Source organism: Podarcis vaucheri, assembly GCF_965113315.1.
Source record: "Podarcis vaucheri genome assembly, chromosome: 5".
NCBI classification, from domain to species: Eukaryota; Metazoa; Chordata; class Lepidosauria; order Squamata; family Lacertidae; genus Podarcis; species Podarcis vaucheri.
In genome coordinates this window covers 49,468,893-49,486,742 of record NC_138763.1, presented here as the reverse complement: position 1 = coordinate 49,486,742, position 17,850 = coordinate 49,468,893, and the positions used below count along the sequence as shown (strand labels likewise).

At 41.6% G+C, this 17,850-nt stretch overlaps 1 long non-coding RNA gene across 1 annotated transcript in view; it reads right to left on the bottom strand.

The window, feature by feature from the left end:
• LOC309533722 overlaps positions 1-16,945 on the bottom strand; it is a 39,152-nt gene extending 22,207 nt beyond the window's left edge. Inside the window, exons 1-3 of the long non-coding RNA XR_014220434.1 lie at positions 16,825-16,945; positions 1,745-1,936; positions 1,049-1,159 (exon numbers count right to left, since the gene is read on the bottom strand). This is a non-coding gene — a long non-coding RNA (uncharacterized lncRNA). The remainder of the gene's footprint in view (positions 1-1,048; positions 1,160-1,744; positions 1,937-16,824) is intronic.
• Positions 16,946-17,850: the final 905 nt, after the last annotated feature.

Here is a 17,850-nt window from a genome sequence, read left to right as displayed (position 1 = left end):
AGGCGATGGAGCTAATTCTCTACCTCCTGTTTTGGGATTGGTACTAGTAGCAAATTGGCAGCTGGCAGCCCTAGAAAATTATTTCCTACTTCTTTCCCTCTCAATCCTGCAGTTAGGACAATATTTTATGAAACACACTTTCCCCCACTGCCAAATTTCATGCTGCAAAAATATGGATAGCCTCTAAGTTGGGTTTATATCTTGGTGAAAGCATTATTTCTCTCATTCCCTCTCTTCCCAAAATCAATTTGAAACCTCAATTAGTAATTGATGCTTATACTCTGCAGAAAACTGGTAGTATTTAGAACAAATACTGAACTTTCAGAACAGTCCAGAAAGTGGGGTGATATGCAAACTACTTCAGATCTAATTTAAAGGAAAAAGCAACCTAAATTGCACTTTCTGAAGCAACACATGATTTTTATGAGGACTTCCTTTTTTAAAAAACAATGCAAACTTATGTGGAAATGTGCAAAACTAAAGAGTGGAAAGAGTGGAAAAAGGAGAAATTGGGAGAAATCAAAACAGAACGATGAGCTTGTAATTGGTTGATTGCCTTTAATACAAATAGTGGATTGCTTTTTTTAGGATTGAAAAACATTTTCTTGGCTTATTTTAGCCTAGTGTTTTTCAAACAGGATTCCTGAACATGGCCCAAGGGTTCTTCCATCTTGGGAATTTTGCTTTCCCTTCTTGTGCAGACAAGAGGCCCAGGCCACTTCCAACTTTTGATGCCCTAGCTATTGGCAGTTGGCAGTCACTGAACCTGGTAGGCATGGTCAATGAGACCACAGACAAGTTGTTCTGGTTTCCTCCCTCCTTGCAAAGATGCTGTAGTTTCACAAATAATTATCACCTAACTAAACTGAAACCTAACTAAACTGAAAAGTGCCTCACTGTTGCTGTCACAGTAGTGCCTCCACTGGGAGAAAAGTTGTTTGCCCCTCCCTACCTGCTCTGGTTTTCTCCCTATCCTCTTTCTTTGCAAAGGAATAGCAGTCAATTATACATTGCAAATTTATTGATGCTTAGCACTTAATTGTCTTACCTTAGTCATTGCTGTCACAATGTCTATTGTAGGTTCATGTCACAATCATCATCATCATTTTTTATTTGTATACCGTCTTTCTATCTTACAATACTCAAGGCGGTTTACAAGCTGAAGTAACAATCTAATGCAATACAAAAATGTGATAATAAAACAAAACTTTAAAATAAGCAACCTACATCAAAAAGTAACATTCAACAACTATTAGAATAGTACAAAATAACAATATCAACATATAAAAGTTGAACAGAAATCCACTCAACACTTACAATAAATAATTTCTAAGCTATAATCAATAATACAATGGCAAGCCACAGTACATAAAATAATACAATACAAATTGAGAAGCAGAGACTAGAGGGTGAGACAAGGCAGGTGGAAGGAGGCCTTGCCTGATGAAGTCTCTTCTCTTACAATAAAGCCTCCTCTGAAGTCCATGGGGATTAAGCCCGGAGTTGGTTTGTTTTAAAGGTGCCACACAGGGCTGTTAAAAAGGACATCTCTTTGCTTCATTTTCTGCATTGTCTTGAACATTTTGAACTACTACAGTCTCAAAAAGTCCGACGTTCAATTTTAGATGTGTTGGTTTTATGATAAATTGGGGATCTTCGTAAGAATCCACACTTGGTCATTTTGGCAAAGATAACTTTGTGATTATGTAGCTAGCTATCTGAAATTGGCGATGTAAAAACTAACTTGTCTTTTGTCTTGCATTGGAATAAGTCTTGTGTCATTTTCTACTTCACTTTCAAGTTGTTCTTTGCCCTCCTTTTCTCTCTCTCTATTTCTCATCTCCTTCTTGTCCCATTTCCTCTGCTCATATGAACCTTTTTTCCCAGCTCTCACACTGCAAAAAACATCTTGTGATCCCTGCTGGAGCAAAGTCAGCTGTAAACAAAGAAAGCAAATTGGTACAATGTTGTATAAGCAAGATTTCCAAATTACCATGGCATCCACTTGGGTTTACGCTCTCCTCCTGCTGACAGCATGAGTGGGCAGAGGCCAGTGCTGGAGCAAAAATGTGTTTGTGTTGAATCACCACCATCCTGAAGAGCTTAATTTATAGAATCAATAAAGGCTGCAGGCACTGGTATTTGGGAATTGTTGTGGTCTTGGGTTATCTGCTCTGAGCTGAGGATTCCAAAGATAACTATATTTGAAACAGGGTTGGGAACTAGTGCCCCAAATTCCAGCAACTGAGACAGTCTCATGTCCTACTGCATGATCTAACTCCAAACTGATCTGGAAGCTGCCTGCTAAATCATACAGTCACTTCTCATGCAGAATGTACTGGAAGAGACCATCTAGCATATGATGGGAGGGTTGTTGTTCTTGTTTAGTCGTGTCCGACATTTCGTGACCCCATGGACCAGAGCACGCCAGGCACTCCTGTCTTCCACTGCCTCCCACAGCTTGGTCAAACCCATGTTGGTAGCTTCGAGAACACTGTCCAACCACCTCGTCCTCTGTCGTCCCCTTCTCCTTATGCCCTCAATCTTTCCCAACATCAAGGTCTTTTCCAGGGAGTCTTCTCTTCTCATGAGGTGGCCAAAGTATTGGAGCCTCAGCTTCAGGATCTGTCCTTCCAGTGAGCACTCAGGGCTGATTTCCTTCAGAATGGATAGGTTTGTTCTTCTTGCAATCCATGGGACTCTCAAGAGTCTCCTCCATCACCATAATACAAAAGCATCAATTCTTCGGCGGTCAGCCTTCTTTGTGGTCCAGCCTTCTTTATGGTCTCAGCTCTCACCAACTCTCACTGGGAGGGTACCATTGACATTTGCTGTTTCTATCTGGATAGCTCTACTAGAACATTTTGAGGGAGGAGCAATGGTCTTTTAAACTACATTCAACACTATCAAGGGTCAGTTATGGAGCATCAGTTTTGAATATAGAAAGTCTCAGATTCAGTCTCAGCCATCTCCACCGAGAACACAGGTGATGGAATGAGGAAACCCATAGCCAGTTATTCTCTGTTGGTGTACTGAGAAGACATGCTAAGAGAAAAGCGAAAAGCTAGCAGACCTCAGTTTCTCCATGTGAACTGAAACCTGGGGGGGGGGTGTTGTTGTGGGATTTTGTGCATGTGTGTGACTTTTGAGTGATGCCATGCTAAAAATCACTGGATCCACATGACAAGCTGCTTCACATGGATAGCAGAGCTTGCCATGTACAGAAGCCTCCAAGGGCTTCTCTGATGAATCACGTCTTAGTAATGTGATGAGAAAGCAAGCCAAAGAACATTTAATATCACACACACACACACACACGGAGTGTTGCAGTAATGTTATAGAAAATTTTTCTTCCTTTTAATTAGCCCACAGAACGCATTGCTTGCGGATATTAACAAGGCAACATTTAACAAATGCTCAGACATTTCCATTAGTACCTTGATAATCTGCACTTAGCTAATTCGCACACAAAAATACCCCCCATGGACTTGGCTAAGATTTAATGCCAGAAAGCTTGTAGTGCAGTCTTGTATTACAAAAATTTCATCACTTACACTAATATACTCCAGAGCATGTATTAGTGTACCGTGAAGTATTATGAATAATTAAAAATAAACTAGACTTGTCAAAGAAACGAACAAAGTACATTTTATGCTGCATAAGCTCAGCTTTTTACTGTGCCCTCCCCCCGCCTCACTTTTTAAATTTGCGATTCCTTTTTGGTTCACAAAGTCCAGCAATTTGCAATGGTTTTCAAAGGCATTAAAATGGTTTAGTGATGCTCTGCTGTGTAATTAAGAACATTTGTAGTTAGACTCACTTACGCGGGGGGGGGGGGGAGCTAAAAAAGGATGGGAAGGAACATGTTCCTTAGCATTTGGGGGGGGGGAAGCTGAAGTCTATAGGTCAGAAGTACAGCTTAGTAGCTATGAATGCTGTTGTGCGGAATGCTGAGTATATAGGTGCTATAATTGATACAGTTGCTTTAGCCTGTTTCATTAATACACAGCCCAGAAAGTTTTGCTGCCTGAAGCAAAGGACAAAATGGTACCCTCTCCCACTCTACGTATAGAAGACAATTGTACTAGCAATTGAATTTCACTGATAATGGAACAGCATCATCCACCACAGCTGAATGCAACAGACTAGCTTATGGGGCTCATGGCAGATAAGGATGGGGAAGAAATTCAATTTAGTTCACAGTGAAAGGCAAACCCAAAAAATTTGCACTTTCTGTGACAGTCCATGAACCAAAACACAGCCATCCTTCAAAATGTGCAGTCCCCCATATTTTGCAGTACGGTTTTCCAGCCAAGTAATGTGTACAAGGATACACATACTGGGGTGAAGTGTGCCGATGAATGCATATATTATTGAAATTGGGGAAAATTTTCAGATTATTTGAAATGTATATGTGATGAGCAAAGAACGCTAGTGGGATTTCAAGAAGCTCTGTGAATGTTTGAGGAATATTGTGTTGAAGAAAAATAAGAGGGTGAAGGTATATAAAATGCAATATAAAAATTAGGAAATGTGTAATTAAAAAATTGAATAATGGATGATTGTTAGAGAGGCTGAAGGAAGTCCAAAAGAGAAAATTTGTGATAAATTTAGATTGGATATTATAAATGTATGTTGGAAAATTAATAAAAATTATTTATATATAAAAAAAGAAAATGGGATACAAAATGCACAGTAGTATTTTTAATTTTTTTTAAAAAATTATTTACTGCCCTTTATCAAAATATCCCGGTGTGGTGCACAACATTAAAGGGAATTTTTTTCTGCAAAAATATGTATATTATGCAAAATTGCATACACAGATTGGGAGAAATTCACATTAAAATGCTGATGAATTTTAGTGAGGAGTTTTTGTTTTTTTTAAGAAATGACAATGAAGTGTAAATATGGAGATCTGAATTTAAGATTGAAATTATGAGAAACAGATAGAAAACAATATTAACAGTCACCTATTCCTATGGGCGTTATGGAAGTGCGGGTGGCGCTGTGGGTTAAAGCCTCAGCGCCTAGGGCTTGCCGATCGAAAGGTCGGCGGTTCGAATCCCCGCGGCGGGGTGCGCTCCCGCTGCTCGGTCCCAGCGCCTGCCAACCTAGCAGTTCGAAAGCACCCCCGGGTGCAAGTAGATAAATAGGTACCGCTTACCAGCGGGAAGGTAAACGGCGTTCCGTGTGCTGCGCTGGCTCGCCAGATGCAGCTTTGTCACGCTGGCCACGTGACCCGGAAGTGTCTCCGGACAGCGCTGGCCCCCGGCCTCTTGAGTGAGATGGGCGCACAAACCCCAGAGTCTGTCAAGACTGGCCCGTTCGGGCAGGGGTACCTTTACCTTTACCTTTATTCCTATGGGCAGACTACATAGCAGGCACAGTTCTGTCTTCACCTCCTAGCATCTGCCACCCGAGGTGACTGATGCTACATACTGCGCCTAATGGTAGGGATGGCCTTTTGTGGCTTTCCCCTTATTACCTTTACTCATTTGAGATTTTTGCATGGTTTTGGAAGTGTCTGTTACCCAAGCTATAAAGTAAGACTGCACTCTTGGAGCTATTGCTTTATAGCTTGTGATCCAATGCGCTATACTCAGTTCTTTGTTGATCAGGGGACCATCCAAGTCTCCAAAATTACATGTGGCCATCAAAATTCCTAAGGTGTGACAAAAGAATCTAACCCTTGTCCTTCTTATTTCTCTCTCTCCACTGTTTTCTGGGAAGCAGTTGGCATCCAAAGCTATAATCAGAACCGGCAATGTTGAAGCAGTGCTTAGCTCCACACTAGTACATCTATTTCTATCCAGCTCATAGTAAGATAAGTCTCACTTCTTTGTGCAGGGCCTGGTTTATATAGAGCTCAAACTCTTGGCTTCCAGTGGGCCATTCCTCAGACAGGCTCCTTCTGTCTGAAAAGGCCATGGCTGCTGGCAGCTTTATTTCATGTGCCATGACCGCTAGTTGTAAAAAGGAAGAAAGGAAGAAAAATCAGTCCAGAAGGACTGTTGGTATCATCTTTTATTAAGATAAAGGACTCACACAGACTAGTTTATAGGACAGATCTTTTATCTTGTTTTCTAGCTATGCTCTTCCAAGTTGGCCTTCAGCAAAGCACAGGAGAAAAGCAGATATGAAGAAATACTCCTGCTTCTCAAGGGATATTTAAGTGTTGCCTACAAATGCTTGCAAAGCCCTTTCCCTCCCCTTATAATTCCATCCACCCACCCTGCTATTCAAGCAAAAGCAAGCAAGCAAACAAACAAACAAACAAACACAAAACCTGTACACCTGAAGGTGGGAGGTGAATAGATGGCAGGATGACTTGCCTACTGGCTCCCTCATTATGCCTGCCTGGCTCTGGAACTTGAATGAAGGAGAAGGGATATAGCTCAATGGTAGAGCATTCAGAAGGTTCCAGGTTCAATCCCTGGCATCTTCAGGTAGGGTTGGTGAGATTCCTGTCTGAAATCCTGGGGAGCCACTGCCAGCAATGTAGACACGATTGAGCCAGACAGACCATTTGTCTGAGTCAGTATAAGACAGCTGCTTAAATTCATAATAATGCTTCTGGACATAAAAATGTGTCTTCAAGTTATGCAGTCAGTTTGGCAGGCAGGTAGGGTGGCCAGCTTGTCTGTCTGTGAGAGAGCTCTTCTACTATTGTTCACCCCTCACCCCTCTCAGTTTTCTTTTGTTTTTTTGCTTGTATTTGTGTGTGTGTGTGTGTTACATACAGTTTGTAGGTGACTGTCAGGAAAGGCTAGGCTTGCCATATGTCATGAAAATTCCTGACATGTCCTGGCTTTCTGGTATAAATAACTATTTTGGGGCTAGTGATTGGGTTAGGTTTCCTCATAAATGCTCAAGAATTTTGGATGTTTCCTAAAACTCAACAACTTTGCGGGTGTCAGGGATTTTACTTTTTGAAATATGGCACCCTTAGGAAAGGCTAGCAAGAGGGGTGAAAGGTAGGCCTCATTTTGAGTTTGAGCTGGACGTGACTGAGGAAGAGCAAGAGGTCATTCTATGACAAATCTTGGGTTTACTTGGAGCTAAGTGGGCAATGCTGGAAACATATTTTTGTGGGTGCAAATTGTTAGGAGAGCTTGTTGGTTTTCATTGCAGTTGAGCATTCATTTAAAAACAGCATATTTGTCCCATTAACGTATTCAGCACAATGCCATTATACCATTTCCCCCAGAGAATATAGGAAATAGGAAGAACCAGCATGCAGAGACACTGATGCTGATACTAGATGAAAAGCCAGGAAGAATTCTTTAAGAGAGAAAAGAAAAGTTGCTGCTTCTTGTCTGTATACTCCAGGGAAATTGAGAAGGATGGTGTTTGAAACTTCGGGAATAATTAAGAAAAATGCCTGTGTGTATATTGGAGCAAGCCGTAAGTCTTTTTGTCTCTGTTTAATAAAATTCTAGTCTTTGATGTAAATGATAGAGGACCAGTGGTTATTTATAGACTTCTTTTTTTGGAGTTGTTGTTTTCCAGAATGCATTTGTAATGTATACTAATATCAGAGTTACCAAGACATTGTCAGGCTATTTCAAAAAAAAAGAAAAATATTATTAAGAAATGAAGGTGAGGGAAACCCAGAAGGTAATGTATGGAACCATGTGTGTACGGAAAGGTCTTCGTCAATTGCATTGTTTTATTACAGAATTTTTGTGTACAATGTTTTGAACTCTGTGGGGGAAGCAATGAAAAACCGGTGACAGGGAGCAAGATGAATGGGAGAAGCTTCATCAGGTTACAAGTTGGGAGAAACAGATTTGGCCATTTATGCTGTGGACGTGTGTGTGCATTTGTGGGAGAGAGAGAGAGCGAGAGAGAGAGAAAGTGAGAAAGTTGGGTGGTTGTGTGAGAGGGAGCCAGATAGAGAGGCAAGAGGGCCTGGCGTTCCCCACCACAACCATAAAAGGAACACTTGGCTGCCTGCATAATCATTGTCCATCTATGGGCCATCTAGTTGGATTGGACTGATACATTCCTGCTTTCTTGGAGGTTTTGTCTGGTGGTTTGTAGATTAATGTAGGGCTTACTCTTGGCTTTGATCTTTCTTGGTGAGCTGCCCTATGCTGTCTGGCGATGAATTGGAATCATGAAAGTAGTCATAGATAACAACAATGGCATAGATCAGACGTTTTCAACCTTTCTGAGTCCATATCTCCCTTGACCAACTACATTCTTTCTGCAGCACTCCTGTGGAGCTCAGGAGCCTAGTTAGAACCCCTTGTCTGCAGAGGTGGCAGCCTCTCACCCCTTTTTGAACACCCTCCCTTGTGGAGTGTTCCCTCAGCCTCCTCCCCTCTCCCTGGGAGTGCCCTCGGCAGCTGCTGCCGCTGCCCCTGGTCTCTGAGCTGCCCACCCTGCCCCAAAGACTGGTACTTCCTCACATTGCCCCAAAGAAACCTGAGAATAGGATGCCCTCAGCCCAATGGAGACAGGCCAAAGGTGAATGTGAGGCCAGCACCTTACCTTGGGAAGCAGCAGTGGCAACAGCAGGCGCTGCCAGGCCTGCATGGTGGAAAAACACTCAGCTCCCAGGCAGGCCTTGCACACAGCAAGCACATGAAAGGCCAGTGCATCGCCTGCCTGCCTGCCTGGCCTCCCACTTGTCTGTCCATTCCCAAGAGCAAGGGCTGGAGGACTGACAGGCTGGCAGGGCTCCCTTGCCTGTTTGCTTGCTTACTCCAAGGCCGCCTCAGCTCCTGGCAACCAGCGGCCCTGTAGGTATGTTTAGGATAATAGGCAAGGAAATATTTGTTAGGTATTATCCTTCCTTCGCTCCTGCTAGTGAGTGATGTAGCATAGCGAATCCCCTCTATATTCACAGAAGCTAGTTGATAGATTCGTTTGAATCTTTACAAGACGACTAATCCAATTTGGTTTGCCCAGATGGATTACTCCTGGTGTGCCCTTTTCTCCCTCTTAATAAAGACTCACGATCCTGTCTTTAAAAGTATAACAATAAGTTTACTCACAAGTTGTTCACAGTACACATCCTAGAAGGTAGGCTTTAAGCTTCAGGTTACAAACATATAATGTGGCTTACATCTTTTATGGGCCCAAGTGCTGCTGGCTGAGAGCCAGCAGACAGCAAAATGGATGAGACTTAACTGAGAGTTGAATCGAACAGAGACAAAATGGCTGCGTGACACTGCTTTTATAGAGTCACACTCATCTGCTGAGTTACTTACAGGAGGAACAGGAAAGTTACACTTCCCCTGCCTCTGTCCACTCTAGGAAGTAAAGCATGTTGTAATTGACTGCACTGATGTAACACATGCCACAACCCCCTGGCCAGCCCCAGAGCCATCATTCACCTGCAGAGCATGTAGCCAGGGCTGCTGCCCCAAACAGCTGTGCAAGCCTTTGGGAGGCGGAGATGTGAGAAGGCATCAGAGGAGGGAGGGAAGGAAAGAGGGACAGAGGCCAGGTTTGCCCGCAGCACCCCTGACCATCATTCAAGGCACCCCAGGGTGCCACAGCTCACTGGTTGAAAACCACTGGCACAGATCAGCAATCAGCTAACTGGGAAGAAGCTGACCATGGGAAGCAGGGCAAGTTTCTATGCTATATAGGCGCCATGTCAAAAATACAAAAGACAGAGCTTTAAGGCAGTCCTTGGGGTCCATGCTGATGAGTTCTCTAAGGTCAGCATGAAGAAAAGACGCTTATGACTATGCGCAAGATGACGATGCACCAATTTGACAGGTGGGTTGCTAAGGTTGGGCCACTGATGGAACAAGGGGCAACATCTAGCTTGACAAGAGACAGAAGCAATATCAGCGGTTCAGACAACAAGAAACACATACCGTTATTGCTAGGTTTGCACCGCAATACAAAATCAATTTCAATCCAGCCATGAGAGCATTTTGTTGCTGCGGTTGTAAGCTTTATTTATTTATTACCTCTGCGATATTTGCTATAGCCTCTCTGTTTCAGAGTGACGTTTCAGCCATGTCACAGGAGCAAATTTCTAGCACCACACTAAGCTTCCCTGCCTCCCCCCACCCTCTGGCCCTATGACACTCCTTGGGTTTGTTAAAGTTTTTGAGAGGTTGAGAGAACCTTTTTCCCCTTGCCCATTTATTTTATTATAAGATCTGACAGGCCAGACAGAGATAGAGAAAATAGAAACTCACAGTGATTTTTTTTTAAGGCTCAGGATAACAGAACTTTTAAATGTTTTCTTTTCTGGAAAATCAATGTAGTCTTTTTTTATCTGATCGACTGGGCTCAGGCAGAGTGAAGGGCTCCCGTTAGTTACAATGAATGAAGAGAAAAACAAGTTTTCTATGCAGACCTTTGTGTCGGATGGACATTTATTTTACTCCAGATAGAAAGCATGAGACCAAAGCAAAATAAGGATTGAAATTGAAGCGGTTGGGGGTGGGGTGGGAGATGCGATTGTATACCAGCCTTATTTCACATTTGATTAGATCAGCATACAAATAGTTCAATGTTACTTTACTTTGGCTCCTGTATGTACAACCATAAGCTAAAGTATCAGTGGCTATCAAATAACTTCAGCTGCATTTTAAGCCCATTAAACCCATCTATTATGTGTTGGCAGCTCCTCAGGGGCTGTTTTGCATGTTGTACACAGGCAAACAAATTCTACACTAGGAAGCTGCAGCCAACCACAGCTCCCCAATGACCTGCATAGCCGCTTCCAGACGGTTTCATTTTCAGGTGAAAGTCAATCACATACTGGCCAATTCAGGTATCACGATGAAAGGTGATTTGGAGCCCTTGCACCATAACCCAGCGGGACGAATTGGGATGAATGCAGTGGTGAAGAGTTTGACAAGACGCTGAAAGACAAAAGTTCAAATACCTACTCAGCCCATAAAGCTCGCTGGATGACCTTGGGCCAGTCACTGACTCTCAGCCTAACCTACCTCACAGACATGTTGTGTGGGTTAAATGAAGAGGGGGAGAGCCATGTACTGAGCCTTGAGCTCCTTAGAGAAAAGGTGGGAAACAAACAAACCTGCTTCTGCTCAACATGCTTCCTTGTGATAAGGAAAGCAATTGGAAAACACATTGGATAGTGTGGCATAACACTTGCTTTGATGCAACATCATCTAGCCTCTCCGCAAACAACTCAAAGATAATGTTCATTAAATAGTCAACATCATCTAATCTTCCTGCAAACAAATCGGGATGAATGCTTAGTAACCAGGTCACCTGGAAGCACCGGATGATTATATTTTGGGGTACACACTTTAAACTTATCTATATCCAGTGGTACCTCGGGTTACAGATGTTTCAGGTTACAGACTCCACTAACCCAGAAATAGTACCTCAGGTTAAGAACTTCGCTTCAGGATGAGAACAGAAATCACGCAGCAGCGGCACGGCGGCAGCGGGAGGCCCCATTAGCTAAAGTGGTGCTTCAGGTTAAGAACAGTTTCAGGTTAAGAACAGACCTCCAAAACGAATTAAGTTCTTAACCCGAGGTACCACTGTACCTGTGTTTGTCCCATGTGTTTAAACAAATACATACTGAAACCATATAAACTGCTCTGAGACTTTTGGGTATGTTGTTTAGTCGTTTAGTCGTGTCCGACTCTTCGTGACCCCATGGACCAGAGCACGCCAGGCACTCCTGTCTTCCACTCCCTCCCGCAGTTTGGTCAGACTCATGTTGGTAGCTTCGAGAAGGCTGTCCAACCATCCCGTCCTCTGTCGTCCCCTTCTTCTTGTGCCCTCCATCTTTCCCAACACCAGGGTCTTTTCCAGGGAGTCTTCTCTTCTCATGAGGTAGCCAAAGTATTGGAGCCTCAATAAATTCAATAAAATGTATCACTTTGAAATTGTAGTGCTTTATGTTTTCCTGAATGAGCTTTTGAGATCTAGAGTTTGCTGGGTGCCCTGGCCCAAGTTTAATGGCTCTCTCTGAGCACAGTGTCTGAGATGCCTCACCTCAAAGAGCGGCTGGAAGGATTGAATGCTCCTTCATTCAAAAAACCTCTATGCTTGTGGAAATATAGGATATTGTGAAGAAACTTGATTAGAACCGTACTCCTTGAAACACTATTTTCTACATGGATGTTTTTTGTTTTGGTACAGAGATGTATTCTATCTGATTGTCCCACCGATATTCTGAAGTGGCGCTGCTGCGTTTGCCACCTCAGGGTTAAGGCAATACTGGATGTGAATCTGGGGGAGGCCTGACTGGATCTCCAATTTTAATATTTCTTTTTTAATTTAAAATTTGTTTAGATCAAAGCTGCAGCATAGGATCTAGAAAAAAGAAGCTTCATAGGGGGATATTTGGACTGGAAAAAAGGCTTAACTCCCTTTCTCCTGTGCTGCAAACCAATTTTTTGGGTGTGTGGGTGGATTTCAGCAGCTGCATTTAATTTTTAAAAGAACTTTCCAGTGATTCATTTGCAGATTTCCCATTGCCTTGTCCAGTTTGGCCCCAGATGTGAGGCCTCAGTTGTAGTCAAAGTGCTGCTAATTTCTTTAGGTTTGCAGAGCGTAGTGTCTCTTATATTGGAGTTGTACAGCTTTGCCGGTGGTCTAATGTCTTGTTTAAATGAATGCATAAGTGCATCAGTACCTCTCTGTATGGTACTGCATGACAAGTTTTTTCGTGGTTTGTAATTTAATAGTCTCGCTTAACTCTAATGTGTTTTCTGATTTTTCAACTCTCAAGTCCACAGATGGGTTCCACTGCTGAGGAAAACAGAAGAAATCGCTCTCCTTTATTGCTTTTCAGGGAAGGTGGGGGAGGAAGACACACATATTCCCTCCAACCAAGGCACGCCATCGACCCCCCTCCCAATTGGGCAATCTTTTTAAAATGTATCATTCCCTAGACTTCCATACTTAGGCATGCAGAACGTAAGCCTAGAAATGCAAAAATTATCCGTACCAATCTGCTGCCATACCCTGTCCACATTACACTGATAAATCATGCAGGCAGAAACCATTAGTCAAAAACACATTTAACTTGAATCAAATTTGCTTTGTGTTCAAGGGGGGCGCTGGCAAGGTTCATTCTGGCTGAATAATTTATCAACTCCTGATTTGTTTAAAATACAAAACAACAACAACAGCAACAGCAACAACAGCAACAACAACAAGACTTCCTGTGCTGAAGTTTCAAGACTTTCTGGATATTTAACTGCTACATCATATCAGCTACCCAGGACATGCATAAGGGGCTTGATAGACATACAATGCCATCCCTGTTCTATGGATTCCTTTAGAAAGGAATGGGAGAAGTTTATCAGGGGCCACTAGCTGTGATAACTAAATGAAGCCCAAAGTGGGTGATGGACAAATAATAGGGGATAAGCAGCAGGAAAGGTCTTCTATCTTTGTGTTCTTATTAAAAAAATGCATTTCACAATATTCACTTTTTATTTTTTTAAATTCTTTTGAAGATAACAAAGAACAAACACAACCAACTTCTGGAAAGTCGCTGTAGAGATACATGCAAAAAATGGGCAAGTATGATTCTATATGTTTGTTTTATACATTTGTACCAATCAGGAAGTCACAATCTTTGATTTGTAAGTGGGACTGAGGAGCAGAAAGAAAGCACTCTCTTGCTTCTGCCACCATCAAGGACCACCTGAAGACATACTTTGTCCCATTCTATATTATTTTAGGTAGGTCCTAAAGGCATTTCTTTTTCATTCCCCCTTTGATTACGTAGCTGGGGTGTTTTTAAACTTGTTTTTATTACTAGTATATTTGATGGTAAAGGCTGGCAATAATTATATTTGCTATTTTGGGGTGGGTTTCCCCCGTGCTATTTTTGTTTTTAGGCTGCCATGTTAGCTTTTAAGCTTTTAAATATTTCCAATTGCTATGTGGTTCCTATGATTAGATTGGTAACGTCATTCATTGTGTTTGTAATAATTTTTGATTGTGAGACTCTTTGAAAGGACCTAGGTCCTGATAAGCAGCATAATCTGTTAAATGCACACATTCTTAGCTAGTGGAAATGAAGACTTTTTTATTATGGTGGTTGTAAAGGAAAGATGTTGTTCTTGCAAATAGGAGATAAAAAGCCCTGTTGAGCAGAGCTGCTTTGGTAGAACACAGTTTCTCTTCACAGCATAACAGCTTCTTAGCAAATTTTAATCAAGAATCCAATATGCACTTAAACCTCTTGCTAGAAGATGGAAAGAAGAATCTGGGAAGATTCTGTGCACTACGAACACTCCAAGGCTGTAATTTGGGTCAGACAGATCTAGAGCACATCTGTAGTGTATGAAACCCTTTGGCTCAGAATTGTATTAATTTCAATGGGATTTAATTAAATACATTGTTTCAGAATAAAAAGTGAAATCCCTCCTCTGCCAAATCCTTGTTTGGATGATAAAATGCACAGGCATGTTATGTCTGCTGCAATAATATGTGCTATCATTTCCCTGGTTAAAAAAACAAAACAAAACATTTTCTATACCTATTTTCTTAAAAACCGCAATTGAGAATTATGATCATTTCTCACTTGATGGTTTAGTTATCTTAAATCATTTTAAACAGCACAGATTCTCCTACCTCCACCACACAATCTGTTTAGCTCCTTAGTGTGCCTTAAATGTTTGCTAATTTCCTATTTACCACTTCTTGTGTGTGCATGCCCAATTATAGCTGAAAATGATCTTGTTAAAAAAAAAGAAAGAAAGAAAAGACAAAGCCCCTTGGGAGAATGCATTGATGCAGCTTGTGTCTATAGGCATACGCAATTCCTAATTAGCTCAGCTTTTTAGCAGGTTGCATAATTAAGAAGTATGCTGACAGATTCAAACTAAGGCCTTCCTTTGAACCAAGGTGGAGATTTGAAATGAAGGTTGAAATTACTATTATTCTAATTAGCACTTGTGGAAAAGGCACCATCAAGATCAAACATTACATTAGTCCTTGTGGTCTAAGGGAAGACTCTGTAGTTGACCTATTTGATAGTTTGTCAGATTTCGCCTGAAGCCATGCAATCTTTACTTGTAGTGGTTCCAAATCTAATAAGATATGCTGAAACTGATCTAATTAATATTGCATTTTGATGGCAATAGCATCCTCTTAAGGTCATGGAGATTCCATAAGGTGACACAAGCTCTACTTCTTGGGAATGATATTACTGGAAAAGACAAAAATTGTTCATGTATTACATGACTTTTTCTTCTTCTAAATTGAGATAACCTTTATCAAGGAAAGAACATGCACGTTATGCCTTCTTAAGTGTAGTGCAATGGTTTATTGGTGATGGAAACTGAGATTGGTGTACAAGCAGTGATTTTAACCTTTAGGTAGACCAAAAGCCAAAGCGGTGAGAGTATATACTCTGGTACATGTGTGTGTGCATTTCCCCACAATTTAAAATTCCATAAACTGCAGTCCTCATTATATAGCCCTGTTGGCACAACCTCTTAGGTGTGTCAGTGTTCACTAATCTGCTTATGGTACTCTCAGTACAGTGGCGAACTATGGGCTCTCAAATTTCAGTGGTGCCATGAGTGATTGAGAGCCCCCTTCCTCTAATGCTCTCTTCTAGAGCATTGTTGCAGTGCCCCCTGCAGTGTGGCACCCAGTACGGCCACACCAGTCGTGCCACCCTAAAACCGCCTCTGCTCAGTGAAGTCTGTGTGCTTTTCCAGGAAAACAGGCCGTCCAAGAGACTGCATTGAGCTCAAGCGACTTTCCTCTGAGTACACATTGCTGCAAAGCTAGTTCTGCAGTGCACTGTCAAATCTCTTGAAAGACTTTCAAAAATGCATCTGTCATCCCCAGCCTTTGAGTCTTTGACCTCTAAAGGTCAGAGTTGACATTTAATTTAATACCCACCCATCCATATTCCTACCCATTATATTTCTATCGCTGAGACAGTGTTCTTGAGAGCCTTGACACATACATTAGACGAGTTCTGCAAGTGACAGATAAGTCTTGTCTGCCTTTGGGATAATGTAGCACCCGCCTAGCTTTACACAAATGAGAAAGGGGAGAGAAATCGGCAGGTCGTGCTTTCCTAATCCAGACACAACAAAACAGGCTTGGATTTTGCATGTAGGGAGCGCTTAATAAATAAAAATTAAAATGAAATGGAACTAACCTCCTGGCATGCAGCAAAATAAATAAACAAGCAAGGATATGGGGAAGAGGGTGATTTAAAGATATTTAACTTACTTAGAAGCTTTTACTATTGCAAGAATTTATGAATGTACAGAGGAGAAGTGAATGCACAGTTGTGCTGAGATTCTAAGTTGCCTGCTGTGGAGCCGAGAAAGATTAAAATTTAACAACACTTCTTGCGTACATAAAACAATAGAGATATTCTATAGGGAGTATAATTGAAAAAAATAAGGTTATTAGCATACAGTTCAGGGAGAAAGGAGTTGCTGTGTGCGTCTAAGAGGAAGAGAAGAAAGCAGGTTGACTTCTGCTAAAATAAAATAAAATAAAATAAAATTGGAAGTCAAATACCATGCCTTTCAACTCTTCTTGTCCTCCACTTTTGCACAGGTGGAAATATTTCAAAATGTTGAAACTTAGGATTCAGCAGGCAACTAAAATTCCTTTTCAAATTCAGTTTAGACACTTCAAAACTTTCAAAATTTAGAGCCCAGTCCCATCCCTTTACTTAGCTGGTAAAGGCAACAGAATATTTATTTATTAAAAACCTTTATACGCCATCTTTCTGAATAAAAATTTCTCAAAGGTGTCTTACATATTAAAATAAGAGCACACAAACTGTAACATTAAAAAATAATTGTCCCCCTGAAACTCCAAAGAACAACTCAAGTACGAAAGGGTGGTATTCAAAGATGCAGGTCTCATTACCTGACCCTCAGGACTCCCTCCAGGTTATCCTTTCCCACCAGCCATCGCAGTCAACAGCCCTACTTCAACCCTTGTTCAAGTGTTTTTGTCTGGCTTGAACTCCAACAGTGCCTCTGGCTTGCCGGAACAGAATGTCCAAAGGCATAATCCACACTTGTTGCACTACCCACATTTGCTTCTGGCTCATCCCTGGAAGATTGCTCAGAAGGTGCTCCTTACCCACTGCTGTAGCCAGAAAATAAGTTAATATTCTTAGTTGATCGGGGTCCTGAAATGGTGGCAGTGTTCATTTATAGCAGGCAGGGAGAACCTGTGGTCCTTAACAATGGCCATGCCAGCTGAGGCTGGTGGGAGCTGAAGTCTAACAACTTCTGGAAAGTATAGGTTTATTGTTCCTGAACAGCAGGAACAGAAGTTCAGCCTTTCTTCTTTTTTTTTGCAGACGGGAAAAACAAGAGGGGCTGCCATTTTGAATCTCTGCTAAGTGGAAATGTGAATGCTGGCATTCTGGAAAGTTGGCTGTCTCACAAGAAAGGCTGAAGAGGTTTTAGTGTGCCACTGGCCCTATTAAAGTCTGAATAGGTTCCACGTTACTCCCATATTACAAATAATAAATGTCATAGCTCAAATCCATCTTTAATACTCACTACAAAATGAAAGTACATAGAGATATTAACCTTGAATATATTAAGAGAGTGAAAGAGAGATGCTGGCACTTAGGATTTTCTTTCAGGTGAATCAGTATGACAGAAAATGGCTTCATAGGATTCCAAAGGTCTTACATCTTGCAATTATTATATCTGTGTCAGTTGAAAAAGTGTGGTTTGACAGTGTCTTCCTTTTTATAAAGCTGCTCCTTGCTCACCCATTGAATTATTTAGAAAATAAGATATAAACTGTAATCTTGATGTAAAGTAATATTCCACTCAAGAGGGCAAGCAGGTACACTTAGGATGGTTGAATGCAAACCACAGTTCAGAAGACATTACTGTGAGTTTACTGCCTTGCTACTATTATTGGGTCTTT